The following is a 14949-nucleotide window of genomic DNA, read 5'->3' on the forward strand; positions in this document are numbered from 1 at the left end:
ATACTGTAAAGACAACCAATTTTGAATAACTTAGAAACTGACAAGCCATTGATCTAGATGGTTCATGATAAAACATGCTGCCCACTTCTGATGTTCAAATGAGACATACTTTTTGTGAACACAGCTAGCGGTGGAATTTGTTTTGCTTGACTATGCATATTGTAAGAGTAGTTTGTTTTTTCTTGCTTTTTTAAATAAGAAAAAGGGGTGGGGAGAAGGAGAGAAGGCAGGTGTTCATTCAATTTTTTTTTAATTTTAAGAGCAATTTAAAAAGAAAATGGAAGAATTATTCCAACCTCTAGGTGGTGCTGATGAACTATATATAACTATTCTTTTCACATCTTTATGGGACAGAGTGCGTGTGTGTGTGTGTGTGTGTGTGTGTGTGTGTGTGTGTGTGTGTGTTTGAATACTTCGAAATACTTGTGATTTCATTGGTGTGGGCATAACTCCCTCTCCTACTCCCATCCCCCTTGTTCCTTTACCCCATGAATCTGGACACAATGCTTACTTAGCGAGCAGATTGCTCCAATTGATTTCCTCTAGCCATGCATCTTTTCAGACCAACTTTTCCATGTATATAACATAATATTTATACAGTTATAGAAACAAAGGAACTAAATACTTCAGGAGCAGGAAGCCATCATGTGTTAGTGAGGTCAGAAGTAGGGGAGAGGACGAGGAACTTCAAGCATATGTTGGGTACTAATTTAAGTCCTGTTTATAGTTTAGTCCTGGGAAATTGAGCAGGAAAAGGAGAGATGTTTGGGACTAGATTATATAATACTGCTGCCCAGGTAAGGTAATGGCATATGAATGCATGCATGGAGAGGAGATGAGGCAGACCCTATCTGAGTGAGTCAGAGTCCCATCCCTTGGCAGGAGGAAGAGCCCAAGGGAAAGACCGACAGTGGTCTCATGGCCTTGAGTATCTTGTCTTGTTTTGCACAAAATAATAGATATATTTTTTCCTTAGCATAAAACAGTCCAACTGGGCCCTTGTTTCTAACTGGGAAAGGAGGTGGAGCAATGGGCACTCATCATTCCTGACCCCTTCTTGGGAACCAGCTCAAGGACTAAAGGAGTTAAGGGTTTGGGGAAAAGGAAGCAGCAATCACTGTATTGGCCTCTGAGCTGAAGAAGACTCAGTGAATCTTCTAAAGAAAGCGACTTTGTCTTCTAGATCTCTTCCCTTTTCATTAAAAGATATAGTCGTGTCTCTTCAAGTCTCTCCTTGGAAGGGAAGGGGTAAGGGTAGTGTGCAATCAGAATGTGCTCCCCAGAAACTCTCTGTCCCAGCATTCCATGTTCCTTCTCATGTTACCTGCGAACGGAGGGAGGATATAAGTTTTGTGTAGCCTGTCTCATTCTCTCTCTTCATGTGATCCCAGTGGCAGAAGCTGACTTTATGCCAGGCAGGAGAATCTACACATGTGGGTTTACTTTTTGTTAGATAATTAACTTTGAACTATTTCTTTTAGTTTATTTTCTTTCTACTTCAAGTGATTATTAATAAACTTAATAAAATATAATATTTGGAGTTATTGGATATTAATTTAAACCTCACAGTAGAGAGTGTCATCTTCACAATGACAGCTAAAACCTCACTCCTGGGCACCTCTCTACTTCTGGCTTACTTCTTTCCTGAGTATGTAAGTCATGGGTTCTTAATCTTTTTTATTTAATGGCATAGCCCCCCTTTAGCAGTTTGGCCCCCTTCTCAGAATAACTAAATGAAATACTAAGTTTTAGAGGTTAGTGAAAATAAAGATGTCTTTTTTGGGGGGGCCATTTAAGTTTATGGGCTCCTTGAAATCTGTGGCAGAAGTCTTTGGGAATCTATGGAGCCTAGGATCTTACCTCGTATAGGTGATGAAATAGAAACCCCAAAGAAATGCACGTGCCCAGTCTTGAAGGGAACTGTTTTGGAAAGTAGAGTTTCTGTGTCAAAAAGATATGGACATGGACCTGGAGGGCGTTGGATGTTGTTGAGCTTAAGGAAAATACTGACTTAAGTTTTTTCATTTTCATGGTTTGAATCTATGCATTTCTATTTTGCATTTCTTTTGAGCCGGCGTATACCTATTTCATGTTGTACCCTGTGTGCCTTTCCGCTCTCACTTCTGGGGAGACCCCAGACTTGAGCCAAAGTTAAGCTTTGAGGATTTCCCTAGAGATCCAGGATGGGTGTGGAACGAGACAAAGAATATAAGAAAATGTGGAGACTCACCCATTTTATTAGAAGCCAGGCTCCCCATGTAAATGCATGGGCCCAGAGATGTGAGGGGCATCTTAGTGAAGAGGGAGGGTGCAGCCCCGCAGCCTCCCAGGTCCATATGGGAACAGTAGCTGTAACGACTTTTAAAGCAGGAAAACACGTTTGTATTTTGACAATGATCACAATCAAGTGAAAATCAGGCAAAGCATATTTTAGGTGCAGGTAAAGGATTCTTTTCCCACTATAATCATGGTGTCTTTGAAGATTTTAAAAATTTTCCCTTATTGACTAACCTTTGAGAGAGAAGCCTCTCTGAGCTTAAAATGATTGGTCCTCAGATGGAGGCTACCCAGTCCATTCCTGGTTCTGGACTCAAAACTTAAGAGCTCAGAAAGATCGGAGTTCAAATTTGCACTCACTTACTAGGGGTGTGCCACTGGGCAAAATCACTTAACCTCTGTTTACTTCAGTTTCCCCACCTGTAAAATGGGGATAATAATAGCACTTACCTCCCAGGGATATGGTGACGATCAAATGAAATAATAGCTATTTAAATGCCTAGTTGTTTATTTGTTTATATTTGTATTTATATACAATATAGACGATTATTGGCATTTTATTAAATATCTTATTTCAATTAGTTAATTGTTTTATACAACACCATCGCATTATCATTGTTAATAATCAATGCTGATAATTTAATTATTTCTATGTCATTAATATGTAAGGTGTTTATATTCTATCTGTACCCCTAGCATGCTGCTCAGAGCACAGGAAACACCCAACAAAGGCTTTTTCCTTCACTCTCAGACACTACAGTTCGGACCCCCCACTTTATGGTGGGCAAAATCTCTTGTTTTAGTTTAGTGCAGTGCTTAGATGTTTAGTGCAATGGCGGGATCGTCCTAGACCCAGCCTGGGCCTCCAGCTGTAGTTTGCCCTGAGCTCATTGCTCTGGGTGTGCAGGAGGGGAAGTCAGCTCCCCGGGCTTCATGGCACCCCCTGGGATTCCCCCCTTCGCTGCAAGGACGGCGGGGGCAGAAACAGGAATTACCCAGTCAGCACCGGCCATGGGGCCCAGCTCAGGGCCCAGCTGCCTTGTGGACTCTTGGAGCCCAATTCCGTCAGTGAGAGGCCTTCAGCCTTCTTAGAGCACCAGCAGCTATGCAAGCCTATTAATGAGGGGGCCACATCTTCTCTCTCCGGAGTCAGTCTGAGCAGACGCCAAGGGAAGAACAGAGCCTTTTGGAAGCCCCCGCCTGTGAAGCCCCTTTTCAAACCTCATTTCCTTTGGCCTTCACAACACTGGGAGCTGGGGGCTCCCGTCTGATGGATGAGGAAACGGAGGCACACAGCAAGTTTGTGTCAGAAGCTGCATGACCTCAGCTCTTCCGGCCTCTAGTTGCCTCTCTTCCTGCGCCACCAGCTGCTGTGGGGGCACTTTGGGGGCTGCTGCAGCCCCTGAAATGGCTACAGTCAGAGTGAGATCAGGGAGGAGAGGTCGCCCTTGAGCACAGCCATGGAGTGCCTGCTCAGCTGTCAATGAAAAGACTTCTGGTCAAGGGAGACTGCAATGCCAGCTGAGTGTCCTAAGAGGATGCCACCAGGAGGTGCTCCGTCTCCTAGGACACTGCAGAATGGGCTGACCCTTTCCCTTTCCCTCCCCTGCTTTGGTAGATGATCAGCCTGTTCCCCCACATCCCCTCCTGGCCTCCCCAGGGAATAAGCCAACAGTCATTCATCCCCAGCCAAGGTGTTCCCTGCTCTCATGGCGTGGGAGGTGTGCAGGGTGAGCTCGGGCTGTGGACCAGACTGTAGCCCTTAGCAGGGGATAATCACCCATGCAGTTTTATTTTTAACCTGGAGGTCACTGCTGGGTGTTCATTGAGAAATCACCCAACCAATAAGCATTTATTAAACTTTAACTGGGGCCCCATAGAAAAGTGTCCTAAACGGAATCCTTACTTTTAGGATTATTTAGGGTGGAAACTTTTCAGGGTGCATAAAATAGAGGTATTAGTAAATCTCCATTATAAGAGCTTACTAAATGTTTATGAAGCCAAAAGAAGCAAGTCTGAGAAATTTTCATGTGTGTATGTGTCACTTTTTAGTCATGTCTGACTCTTCATGACCCTTTTTGGGTCATGTGTGGCAAAGTTACAGGAGTGATTTGCCATTTCCTTCTCTGGCTCATTTTATAAGTGAGGAAACGGAGGCAACCAGAGTTAAGTGACTTGCCCAGGGTCACACAGAAACTACCTGAGGCCAGAGATGTCTTCTTGACTCCAGGCCTGCCCAGAGAGCACCCTTATCTATTGCGCCTTCCTGGCTCATAGCAGGTTCTTAATAAATGCTTATTCCTCTCCCTTGTCAGCGACCATAGGAGTTCGGTCATCCATAGACTCCCCTGCTGGTGAAGAAGAGGGAATAACTCCTAGGAAACTCATGATGGAAGATGAAGGGCAACATTGGACCAGAAAGACTTTCAGGCTTTCAGAGTTCTCACAGTCAGTTGTGTGTTCTTCCTGGGCCTTGCTGGCTCTCCCTCTCACAACTCGCTGCCACCTGGACCAAAGAGAAATCAGCCAGCTTCTGGGTCAAGATTGTAAGCTCCTTGGAGGCAGGCACTGTCTTTTGCTTTCTTTTGTCTGCTCAGCACTTAGTGCCTGGTACATGATAAGTGCTTAATAAATTAATTGAATGAGGATGCAAAGACAACCAGTGAAACTGAAAAACCAAGTCTACACTCAGGGAGCTTACAGTTCTGGGAGAGTGATGGAAAGATCTCTTGGGTTTGGATTTAGATTTTGCCTTATATTGTTTATCCATTTATCCATATGTGTATTGTACAATTATATGGGGAAGAGAGAGAGTAATTTCAAAATGTGTTTATAACTGGGGAATCAGTGAAGGCCTTGTATAGGAGTGGTAACTGAGTATGGTTTGGAGGAAGCTAGGAATTCTCTAAGGATGAGAAGAGGAGGGAATGTACTTCAAACCCTGTGAAAAGTTGAGATTATCCTCCCAAAATTCTGGTCTCCCTTAAGCCTTTTCTTCTCACAATTAAATCAATCCTATTCCTTTAGCTTTTCTTACCGCTACTACAATCACCCCCATTGCAGTCCTCTGGCCCTGATCTTTCTTTCTATCCCTTTAATGGTGTGGTCAAGTCACAGTTTAATGACTTTTGGGCCATAGTTGCAAATTCCTTTCCAGAATGACTGGGCCAGGTCACAGCTCCAAAAAGAGTGCATTAATGTATCTCTTTTCCAACAGACCCTCCAGTATTTGTCATTTTCCTCTTTTTGGTTAACTTTGCTTATCTGATAAACATGAGGTAGAACTTAAGGAATGTTTTAATTTTCATTTGTCTAATTATTTGTGATTTTTTTTTCATATAGCCATGTATATTTTGGACTTCTTCCTTGGAAAATTGCCTGGTCACATGCTTTGAATATTAATCAATTGGAGAATTGCTCTTATTCTTTTAAATTTTATTCAGTTGGAGATGAGACATTTATCAGAGACAATTGCCAAAAATATTTTCCCCATTTACCTGATTTTATCCTAATTCTACTGCATTGCTTTTGTTTGTATAAAAATCTAAAAACTTTTAGGTAATCAAAATTTTTCATTTTACTGTGATCTTCTCAACCTCTTGTTTGGTTATAGATAGGGGAAGAGTTCATGACCAAAGAGGTTGAGATCATGAGTAAAATGAAAAATTTTGATTACCTAAAATTTTTTACTCCACTAATTTGTTCATGATGTTACCTTTTATGACCAAGTCATGTACCCATTTGGTGCTGATGATGGTGTATGGTGTGAGATGATGGTCTATACTAGTTTCTGCCAAATTGCCTTCTAGGTTTCTTATAGGTTCTTGTCAAATAGTGAGTTTTTGCCTTAATACCCAAGATCTTTAGTTTATCAAACACTATACTCATATCAAACTACTATACTCATTTGCTTCTGCCTACTATATATTGAATGTTAATAGCATTGAACTCTTCTGGGAATGAATTAGTACTTATATTAACACTCATCTCTAATAGGAGAATAAGAGAAGAGTTCTCTAAGCCAGTGGAAAAATGAGTAGATGGGGGAAGGAGAGAAGGGGCGGGAGGACAGAAGAGGGCTAGTCAGCCTGATCAATATTACAATTTACTGATAGTCATCCAAAGAGCAGCTATCTTCACCTAGAGAATAGAATATTTAACCTTGTTTTCTTACCTCCCATTCCCTTCTCAGCCCCTTTCTCCAGCTGAAAATGCTGCCTCCAAGGTCATCAGTTATCTCATTATTAAATCTGATAATCTTTTCTCAGTTTTTCTTGATTTCGCCACAGAATTTGATACTAGTAATCATCCTTACCATCTAATTTTGTTGCTCTTAACACTGCCCTATCTCAGTTCTCTAACTGCCTGCCCCTGCGTGCTATGTACTCTAGAGCTTGGTCTGGGCTCTCTCTCTTCTTTTTGTGCTCTCAGTGATTGCCTTAACTGATATCTTTATGCAGATGACTCATAAAGCTACATTGCTAAAAAGAACTCATTATCTTTCTACTTGGGCCCATCCTTCCTCCTAACTTTCCTGTTTCAGGAGGGTACCACCCTTCTTCCATTTACTAAAATTCATAAAATCAAGGTCATTATCCATAAAACCTCATTTTTGTTCACTCTAATACATAATCATTCGTCTCCTTCACATCTCTTGCATCCATTCTCTTCTCTATATTCACAGAACAACATTAGTTCAGCCCTCATCACCTCTTGCCTGGATGGTTGCCATGGCTTCTTAATTGGTCTCCATGCAACCACTCCACAACATTCTCCACACAGCTACCAAACTGATCTTCCTAAAGCACATTTCTGACAATATATTCCCTTGTTTCAACAGCACTTCATAATATTTAGGAGAAAATACACATTTCTTGATTTGGATATTCTGTATTGTTCAAGCTGGTCACACATTTCTCTACCTTTTAGCTTCTACACTATAGCCAAACTGGTTTCTTTGTTGTTCCACTATGCGTGACATTCCATTTCCCAACCCCATGCCTTTGTATTGTCAACCTGGAAAAACACAGAACCACTAGAGTAGTCAGCAAAACCAAATATTTAATCAGAAAGAGATAGTGTTCAATATTTGGCCACCACACAGAGTCAAGGGCTCTGGGACTCCGGGAACAGTATCTCTGAGAGGATCACACTAGATGATTCTCCAAAGAACAATAAAACATAGGGATCTTATATACCTTTTGGGGAACTCATGACATCAAACATACAATGACAGGTAGTAAGCAGGCTTGGGAAAGGCTTGTGCCAGAGACTGGTAACAGGGAGTAGTTTACTACAATGGATAATAAAAGGACGGTTCCTGCACAGGTGTTGAAGTTCTTGGGAAGGAGCTCTGATACAATGGGGCAAACTTCTAAGATTAAAAGAGTATTTAACATTTGACCTTCTACTGGTCCCACCTAAACTGGGATCATTAAGTATTATAGGGTCTGTTGTTCAGTCTGAAATGGGGCAGTCTGGGACTTCCCTCCCGATGAGTTCTCAGGGGACAGGAGCAAACTTGGGATTCCCCCAAATCCAGTTGACAGTACAGACTGTTCCCCATTCCTGAGATTTATTTTTCCCCTCTCCTTTGCATTCTGGAACCCCTAACTCCCTTCTCCTTCAAAAAAACCCTCCCCACCCATTACTCTAATTGTTTTGTAGATACCCTGCATTCACTTATCTATGGACACATATCCACCAAATAGAGAGTAAGCTCTGTGAGAGCAGAGACTCTCACTTTCATAATTATATCTTAACTCCTAGTACTGTAAAGATAATTTTAGCGTTGTGACTTAAAATCTAAATTTAATTGGTTGCCAGGGAAAATCCTAAATAATAACATACCCAAGTCAGCTGGAAATTTGTGGGGATTTAATTGATATAGTGGAAAGAGATTAAGAAGAAGGAAGAAGGAAAGGGAGCAGGATTTCTCCCGCCTGGCTAGTGCCAGAAAGACCAGAGGCTCTAGAAAGTAAGGAGAAAGGAACCAGCCTGAACTCCAAAAGGGCTCAGCCAAGATGTCTGAGCCTGAATCAGCTCAAGGGCAAACTTACCAACAAAACCTATACAAATAGCTGCCACCACGCCAAGATGTCAGAATGCTTAGCACACTGCCAACCAGAGTCACCTCTCTGGGGAAAGAGGGAGAGAGAGCAAGTGATGTGCATTATATAGAAGGTTTTACGTCACTTTCCTGCGTCTCATCTGTACCAAAGATAGCTTAGCTTTGACTTAGGACAGCCCAGGGCTCTGTTCGCTTTTTCTGCACATGTTTGTTGAAGGCCATTTTTTCAGATAATTAAATCTTTGAGTATGATGCAGGCATTCCTGATTTTGTTAAACTGAGTAGGGTGGAGAAATGTATAATTCCCAAGACTTGTTTCTGTTAACCCAAGTATCTTCATTGTTACTAATTGGGAAATAAGCTAAATCAGATCTTCTAAAGTAAGGCCTGAGTAGGGAGGAGTAGTTTTAAAATTCACAATTCCCCCTGAGGCCTGAGGAAGACTAGTATCTCTGATGGGTCTTGTAAACATACCAGCTATGAAATTACAATAGTTAGGGAGGAATAGAAAAGAGAGAAAGCAAAACCAATATTTTGCTAGGTGCATTGACAAAAAGCCAAATTAGGGGCAGTCCCCTTTGGCATAAAAGTTTACATTTACAATAAATGTTCAATCAAACTTCAGTTCAATCAACCACACCCAAAGTTCATTCTGGATCTTCTTGATGTAGTGTAGGTTTTCTAGCATCTTTCTGCAACAGTTCATTCTCTGGATTTAGGAGTTAGCAAGCTTCTTCCTTGAAGATCTTTCTCGAACAAAAAATTTCAAAATCTTGGATTTTTATTAAAATACAATCCCCTGCTGAAGTGGATGTTAAAAAACATCCAGGTCAGCTCAGGATGCATTGTTGAGTTATGGGGGTGTATGAGTCAATTATTAAAAAAACTGTGAAAAACAAAAACAAAACAAACAAAAAAAATATATATATAAAGGAAAAAAATGGAAGAAAGTTAAACTTTGGGGAGAAAGAAAGAGAAAAAAATTCAAAATCAGAATCAAAATACCAAAATCTATGTATATAAAATGTTGAATATGCAAGAATAAATTCATAATAGGCCCTTGTACAGGTCCAATTTAAAGTAATTTTTATCCCACAAGTCTGTAGGACAGAATGCAGTAATATTTCACTTACCCATTTGCAGCCAAGACTACAGGAAGTTGCCATACTATAAGAAGAGAGGGAACTAGAATTCTGTTTTGTTAGGGAAGCATCATTCCCTGGTCTAGCACACAGTAGGTACCTCAATATTTGTTGATTGAAATGCCTTAGATGAACATCAGTAATGTCTCAGACCCCTTGAATTACTTCTTTGGACTTTGGGAAGCAAAGCTCTTAAGGTCTATTCACTGTCCATTATTTTAGTATTTATTGCTGACTGCTAAAGAACCATTATTATTTAGGTAGACATTTTTATTTGCAGGCTGCAGTGGGAGAACTTTATTATAATTCCAGCACTCTTTGGCATGCTTGGGGGCATTTCAAAAAGAAATCAGGGCATTCTGAGCACTTAAAGCCAGGTTACTTATTTTCTCTGAATAATGCTAATTCTCTTAATGATTCGGTTACTAGCTAATGTGCCCCTAAACACCAGGAAATTGGACTTTCTGTGGCCTGAAGCCCAGCATCTCTAACCTGGATGAAACCAACTGGAAAAGTAAATTCAAAAACTGGAATTTCTTGGTGGAAAAATGCAATTGCCTCTAACTTTTGGTATTCACACCTGGAGACTATTGGCAGAAGTGACTTGGCCAGCTGAAACTAGCAAGATGGCGGGCGAGGTCATTTCTATGGCAGCGAAAACTTAAACCATTCCAATGGTTATTAGATCAAAAGCCAGTGACTTGTATGGTACAGCAAGTGAAGACTTCCTGGCTCTGGTATTCTCTCCAAGCTCTGCCATAAAATCTAGCCCATTTCCTGTGCTATTGAGTCATTTTCATATGATAGAGTCTAGTATGGTGCACATATACTTACTCTTTCCAACCTTTGTCTCAGTGGTTTTACACAGTGTATCTGCAAGAGAGTCTTCTGATTTGGTTTGTTTTCCTTTTGCTTTATTTTTGTCTTGTAAACAAGTAGAACAATGAGGTACACAGATCAGTGTTGTGTTTGTGTAGTTAGTGGTGGATGGGACCAAGGCCAAAGTTTCCTGCCTTTCAGTTCTCTGACTTGCCCGTCATTACATGATGGAGTGTAAGGAATATTGGCTTTGGAGTCAGAGGGCCTAGGTTCAAATCCTGCCTCTGATGCTTTCTAGCTATGTGTTCTTGGGTAAGTCACTGTCAAGTTTCTTCATCAGTAAAATGGGGAGGGAAAGGTAAGTGAGACTTGATGCTCTCTTGAGTTTTCTTCTAGCTTATGACAACTGCCAGATTGAAGTTACTGCACATTCTTTCCAATAGCCTCTGAGCTGAACACCTGACAAGGTATTCCTGCTCATCCTGATCAACATATCAGAGATGGAGGTCTGAGGTTTGGTCCAGCCTCATTTTTTAGTAGTGATTTTCATCTCTTTCTAGAAGGGCACCCATGAGTACATAGTAGAACTTTTGATCAAGCATAGTTAGTGCTGGAAGACATGTGCCTTTGAGATGATGCACCATCATGGTCTTCTTTAGAGAGGGCTAGTGACTAAAGCAGGAAGAGGAGCCTTTATAGGGAATGTGTCAAGAGAGGGAGGTAAGGAATAATCACTTAATAGGCACCTATAACTAACTGGCTTTTTAGATAGTGTTTTATTTGATCATATCTGATAGACTCTGTGAGCAGCTGTGAGCTGCTAAGTGGAGGGGCAGGCCCTTTTACGGTGCCAAAACTGACAGATTGCCCTCATATATGGTAATGGAGCTCCCTCTTCTGATGTGTTACTTTCCTGATCATGTGTAAGACATCACAGGATAACCCTGATGTTTTAAATACTTGCATACTCCTACAAAAATTTTACTGATAAAAATAAAAATAATAATAGACTATAATTCTTTTGTAATATAGGTCTACTAACAATAATAACAGAATTCTCTTTTTATAACATTTATCATTTAAAATTATTTACTTTTAACATTCAATTGAAAATATTTTGAATTCCAAATTCTCTCCCCCTCTCTAGCATCTCTTCTGTCCACTGAGAAAACAAGCAATATGATTTCAATTATAAATGTAAAGTCATGCAAAATATATTTTCATATTAGCCATATTGAGGAAAAAAAGGCAAGAAAAATGAAAAAAGTAAAGAAAGTGTAGCATCCCAAGCCTCATTGGTATAACCTTATGCTTGGAGACACAGTAGCCATACAGTCATTTATATTTCATAGATGTGAATATGCTTGGGATGCTACAGAAAGCATGCAATACATCTATACAATATTCTCTCTGGAAGTGAATAGAATTTTTCATCATGAATTTCATCAAATTTTCACTGGAATTATATAGGATCTTTATATTGAACAGAGTAGCTAAATTTTTCGCAGTTTAACATTATAATATTGCTGTTATTGTGTACAATGTTCTTCTGGTTCTGCTCACTTTATTTTGCATTGTTTCATGTAAGTCTTCCCAGATTTTTCTGAAAGCAACTTGATCATAATTTCTTATAGCACAACAGTATTCCATCACAATAATATAACACAATGTATTCAGCTTTCATAACTGATGGGAATCTGCTCAATTTCCAATTCCTTGCCACAACAATAAGAGCTGCTAAACTTTTTTGGGGGGGGGTATGTATAGGTACTTTTCTCTTTTAAAAAATCTCTTTGGGATATAAACCTAGTTCCAGTATTTTTTCATCATAATCCCCTTGAGATTATCTTGGAATCTTCCTTGCATTGATGATAATAGTTTAGTTCTTCACAATTGATCATCCTACAGTATTTCTTATTGAATACAGTGCTCTCCTGATTCTGCATACTTCACTTTATATCAGTTCATATAAGTCTTCCCAGGTTTTTCTGAACTCATCTTGTTCATTATTTCTTATGGCACAATAATAATCCATTATAACCATATACCTCAAGTTATTCAGGCATCCCCAACCAATGGGCATCCCCTCAGGTTCCAATTCTTTGCCACCACAAAAAAGAACTGCCATAATTTTCTACAAGTAAGTCCTTTTCTCCTATATTTAATCTCTTTGAGAAACAGACCTAGTGGTATTCCCGGGTCAGGGAATGTATATACAATTTTATGGCCCTTTGGGCATGGTTCCAGTTTGTTCTCCAGAATGGTTGTATCAGTTCACAGTTCTCTTAACAGTTTATTAGTGTCCCAGTTTTAAAAACATACCCTGCAACATTTATCATTTTCCTTATTAGTCTTATTAGCCAATTTGATGGGGTATGGGTAGTATCTTAGATTTTTTAAATTTTCATTCTCTAATCAATAGTGATTTGGAGCATTTAAAAATATGAGTAACATTAATTTCTTCTGAGAACTGCCTATTCATATCCTTTGACCCTTTAACAATTGGGATATGTTTTTCTTAATTCTATTTCTATTAATTTGACTCGATTAATGATATATTTGAGAAATGAGGCCTCTTTCAGAGAAACTTGCTATAAAACTCCACCTCCCAAGCAGAACCAGGAGAACATTGTACACAGAGACTGATATACTGTGGTACAATCTAATGTAATGGACTTCTCCATTAGAGGCAATGCAGTGACCCTGAACAACTTGGAGGAATCTATGAGATAAAACACTATCCACATTCAGAGGAAAAACTGTGGGAGCAGAAACACAGAAGAAAAACAACTGCTTGAATACATGGGTCCAGGGGATATGGTTGGGGATATAGACTCTAAATGAACATCCTAGTGCAAACAACAACATGGAAATAGGTTCTGATTAAGGACACAAGTAATACCCAATGAAATTTCACGTCAGCTGAGGGAAGGGTGGGTGGAGGGGAGGGAGGGAAATATTGTGATTACAATTAACAATTACAATTCCTCGGTTACAATTAACTGAGGAATAATGTTCTAAATTGACTAAATAAATTAATTCAAATTGGAAAAAATTAAAAAAATTCCCCCTCCCCTGCCAGTTACTTTTGTTGTAATTTTGGATGCATTGGTTTTATTTTGGTAAAACCTTTTTCATTTAATATAAGCAAAGCTATCAATTATACTTCCCATAATCCTCTTTGTCTCTTGTTTGGTCATAAATTCTTCCCTTATCCATAGATCTGACAAGTACAAGTGCCTATGCTTCTCTAATTTGCTTATGGTATCTCCCTTGATATCTAAATCATGTACCTATTTTATACAGTGGGAGGATATTGGTCTGTGCTTAATTTCTGCCAAACTCCTTTTCAGTTTTCCCAGCAAATTTTGTCAAATAATGAGTTCTTGTCCCCAAAACTTGGATCACCAGGTTTCTATGGTCATTTACTTCTGTGTATTATGTACCTAATCTATCCTACTGACCTACCACTCTATTTCTTAGTACCAAGTTGTTTTGATAATTACCATTCTGTAATATCATTTGAAACCTGGTACTCCTTAGATTACCTTCCTTCATATTTTTTTCCATTCATTCCCTTGATTTTCTTTTGAATAACATTTTTTTATAAACCCTCACTTATAATTGATACTAAATATTGGTTTTGAGATGGAAGATCAGTAGGGGATAGGCAGTTGGGGTTAAGTGGTTTGTCTAGGGTTACCCCTGAGGCAGGACTTGAACCTAGGAGTTCTCATCTACAGGCCTGGCTTTCTATCTATTGAGCTAACTAGCTGCTTCATAACATTTTTCTTAATTGAGCTTCAATGTTAGTGCCTGATCACCAAAATCAATTGCAAAGATTTATCTGCTAATGCTAATCTATAATCATATATTTCGTTTTTGAAAATATTTTTTCACACTAAGTAATGCCTAGTAGGGTATCAGTTCACTGCCATATAATTTTAATTAAGTATATTTATTGATTGGAAGACATTTATAGAATTCTATTAGAATTTTCTCTTGATGTTTTCCTTAGCATATCATTATTTTGTTGATTAATAACTTCCAGTTGATGGTTAGGTAGCTGCATAATTAAATGGATTTTGAAATATGGAAATTTCTTTTGCATTTGCATTGAGGTCTAAAAAATGTTCCTTGAACTGCAGTTTGAGGTCAGAAAATATAGCTGCTACAAATCTATGGAGGAACGGAGTTCTCTAGTTTTTGTTGTCTTTTTTGACATTACTTGTGATCTAAAACATTTGTTTACTCAAACTGATTTTGCTGCAGTCTGTTTTGCATATAAACACTGTTTTGCCTTATGATTTTAGGTTCAATTCATTAAGACACATTTTTAATTTTGCAGTGGAGACCAATTTTCAAAGCCATTCAGCTTTTGATAATAATGGCTGAAGTGGGGTTCTTACTGAGGAAAAAAATGAATCTCGGCTCTGAGCTCAAAAAATTGTGATAAAACTTTTCCTCCTCCCCTTCTTTTCTTGTTTGATACAATGGATATGCACTGGCAATAGGATGGCATGGCATTCAAAGTGCTTCTCAGTTATCACTGCATGAGGTTTGTAGAGCTCAAGCAATAGTAGGAAGTGATGAGAGTGACAACATAAGATCTTTGAGGCAACGGCTCTTGTCGGAGGAAAA

General features: G+C 39.3%; 1 long non-coding RNA gene across 2 annotated transcripts in view; it reads right to left on the reverse strand.

The window, feature by feature from the left end:
- Window positions 1–415: 415 nt before the first annotated feature.
- Window positions 416–14949, reverse strand: part of LOC103099220 (uncharacterized) — a 39275-nt gene continuing 24741 nt past the window's right edge. The window contains exons 3-4 of one of the 2 annotated variants that reach the window (XR_008913045.1): window positions 8337–8414; window positions 416–2358 (exon numbers count right to left, since the gene is read on the reverse strand). This is a non-coding gene — a long non-coding RNA (uncharacterized LOC103099220). Of the gene's footprint in view, window positions 2359–7318; window positions 8415–14949 lie in introns of those variants that run through there. The other variant, XR_001622744.2, reaches the window with a different exon arrangement.

Source organism: Monodelphis domestica, chromosome 6 (assembly GCF_027887165.1).
Source record: "Monodelphis domestica isolate mMonDom1 chromosome 6, mMonDom1.pri, whole genome shotgun sequence".
Classification (NCBI taxonomy): domain Eukaryota; kingdom Metazoa; phylum Chordata; class Mammalia; order Didelphimorphia; family Didelphidae; genus Monodelphis; species Monodelphis domestica.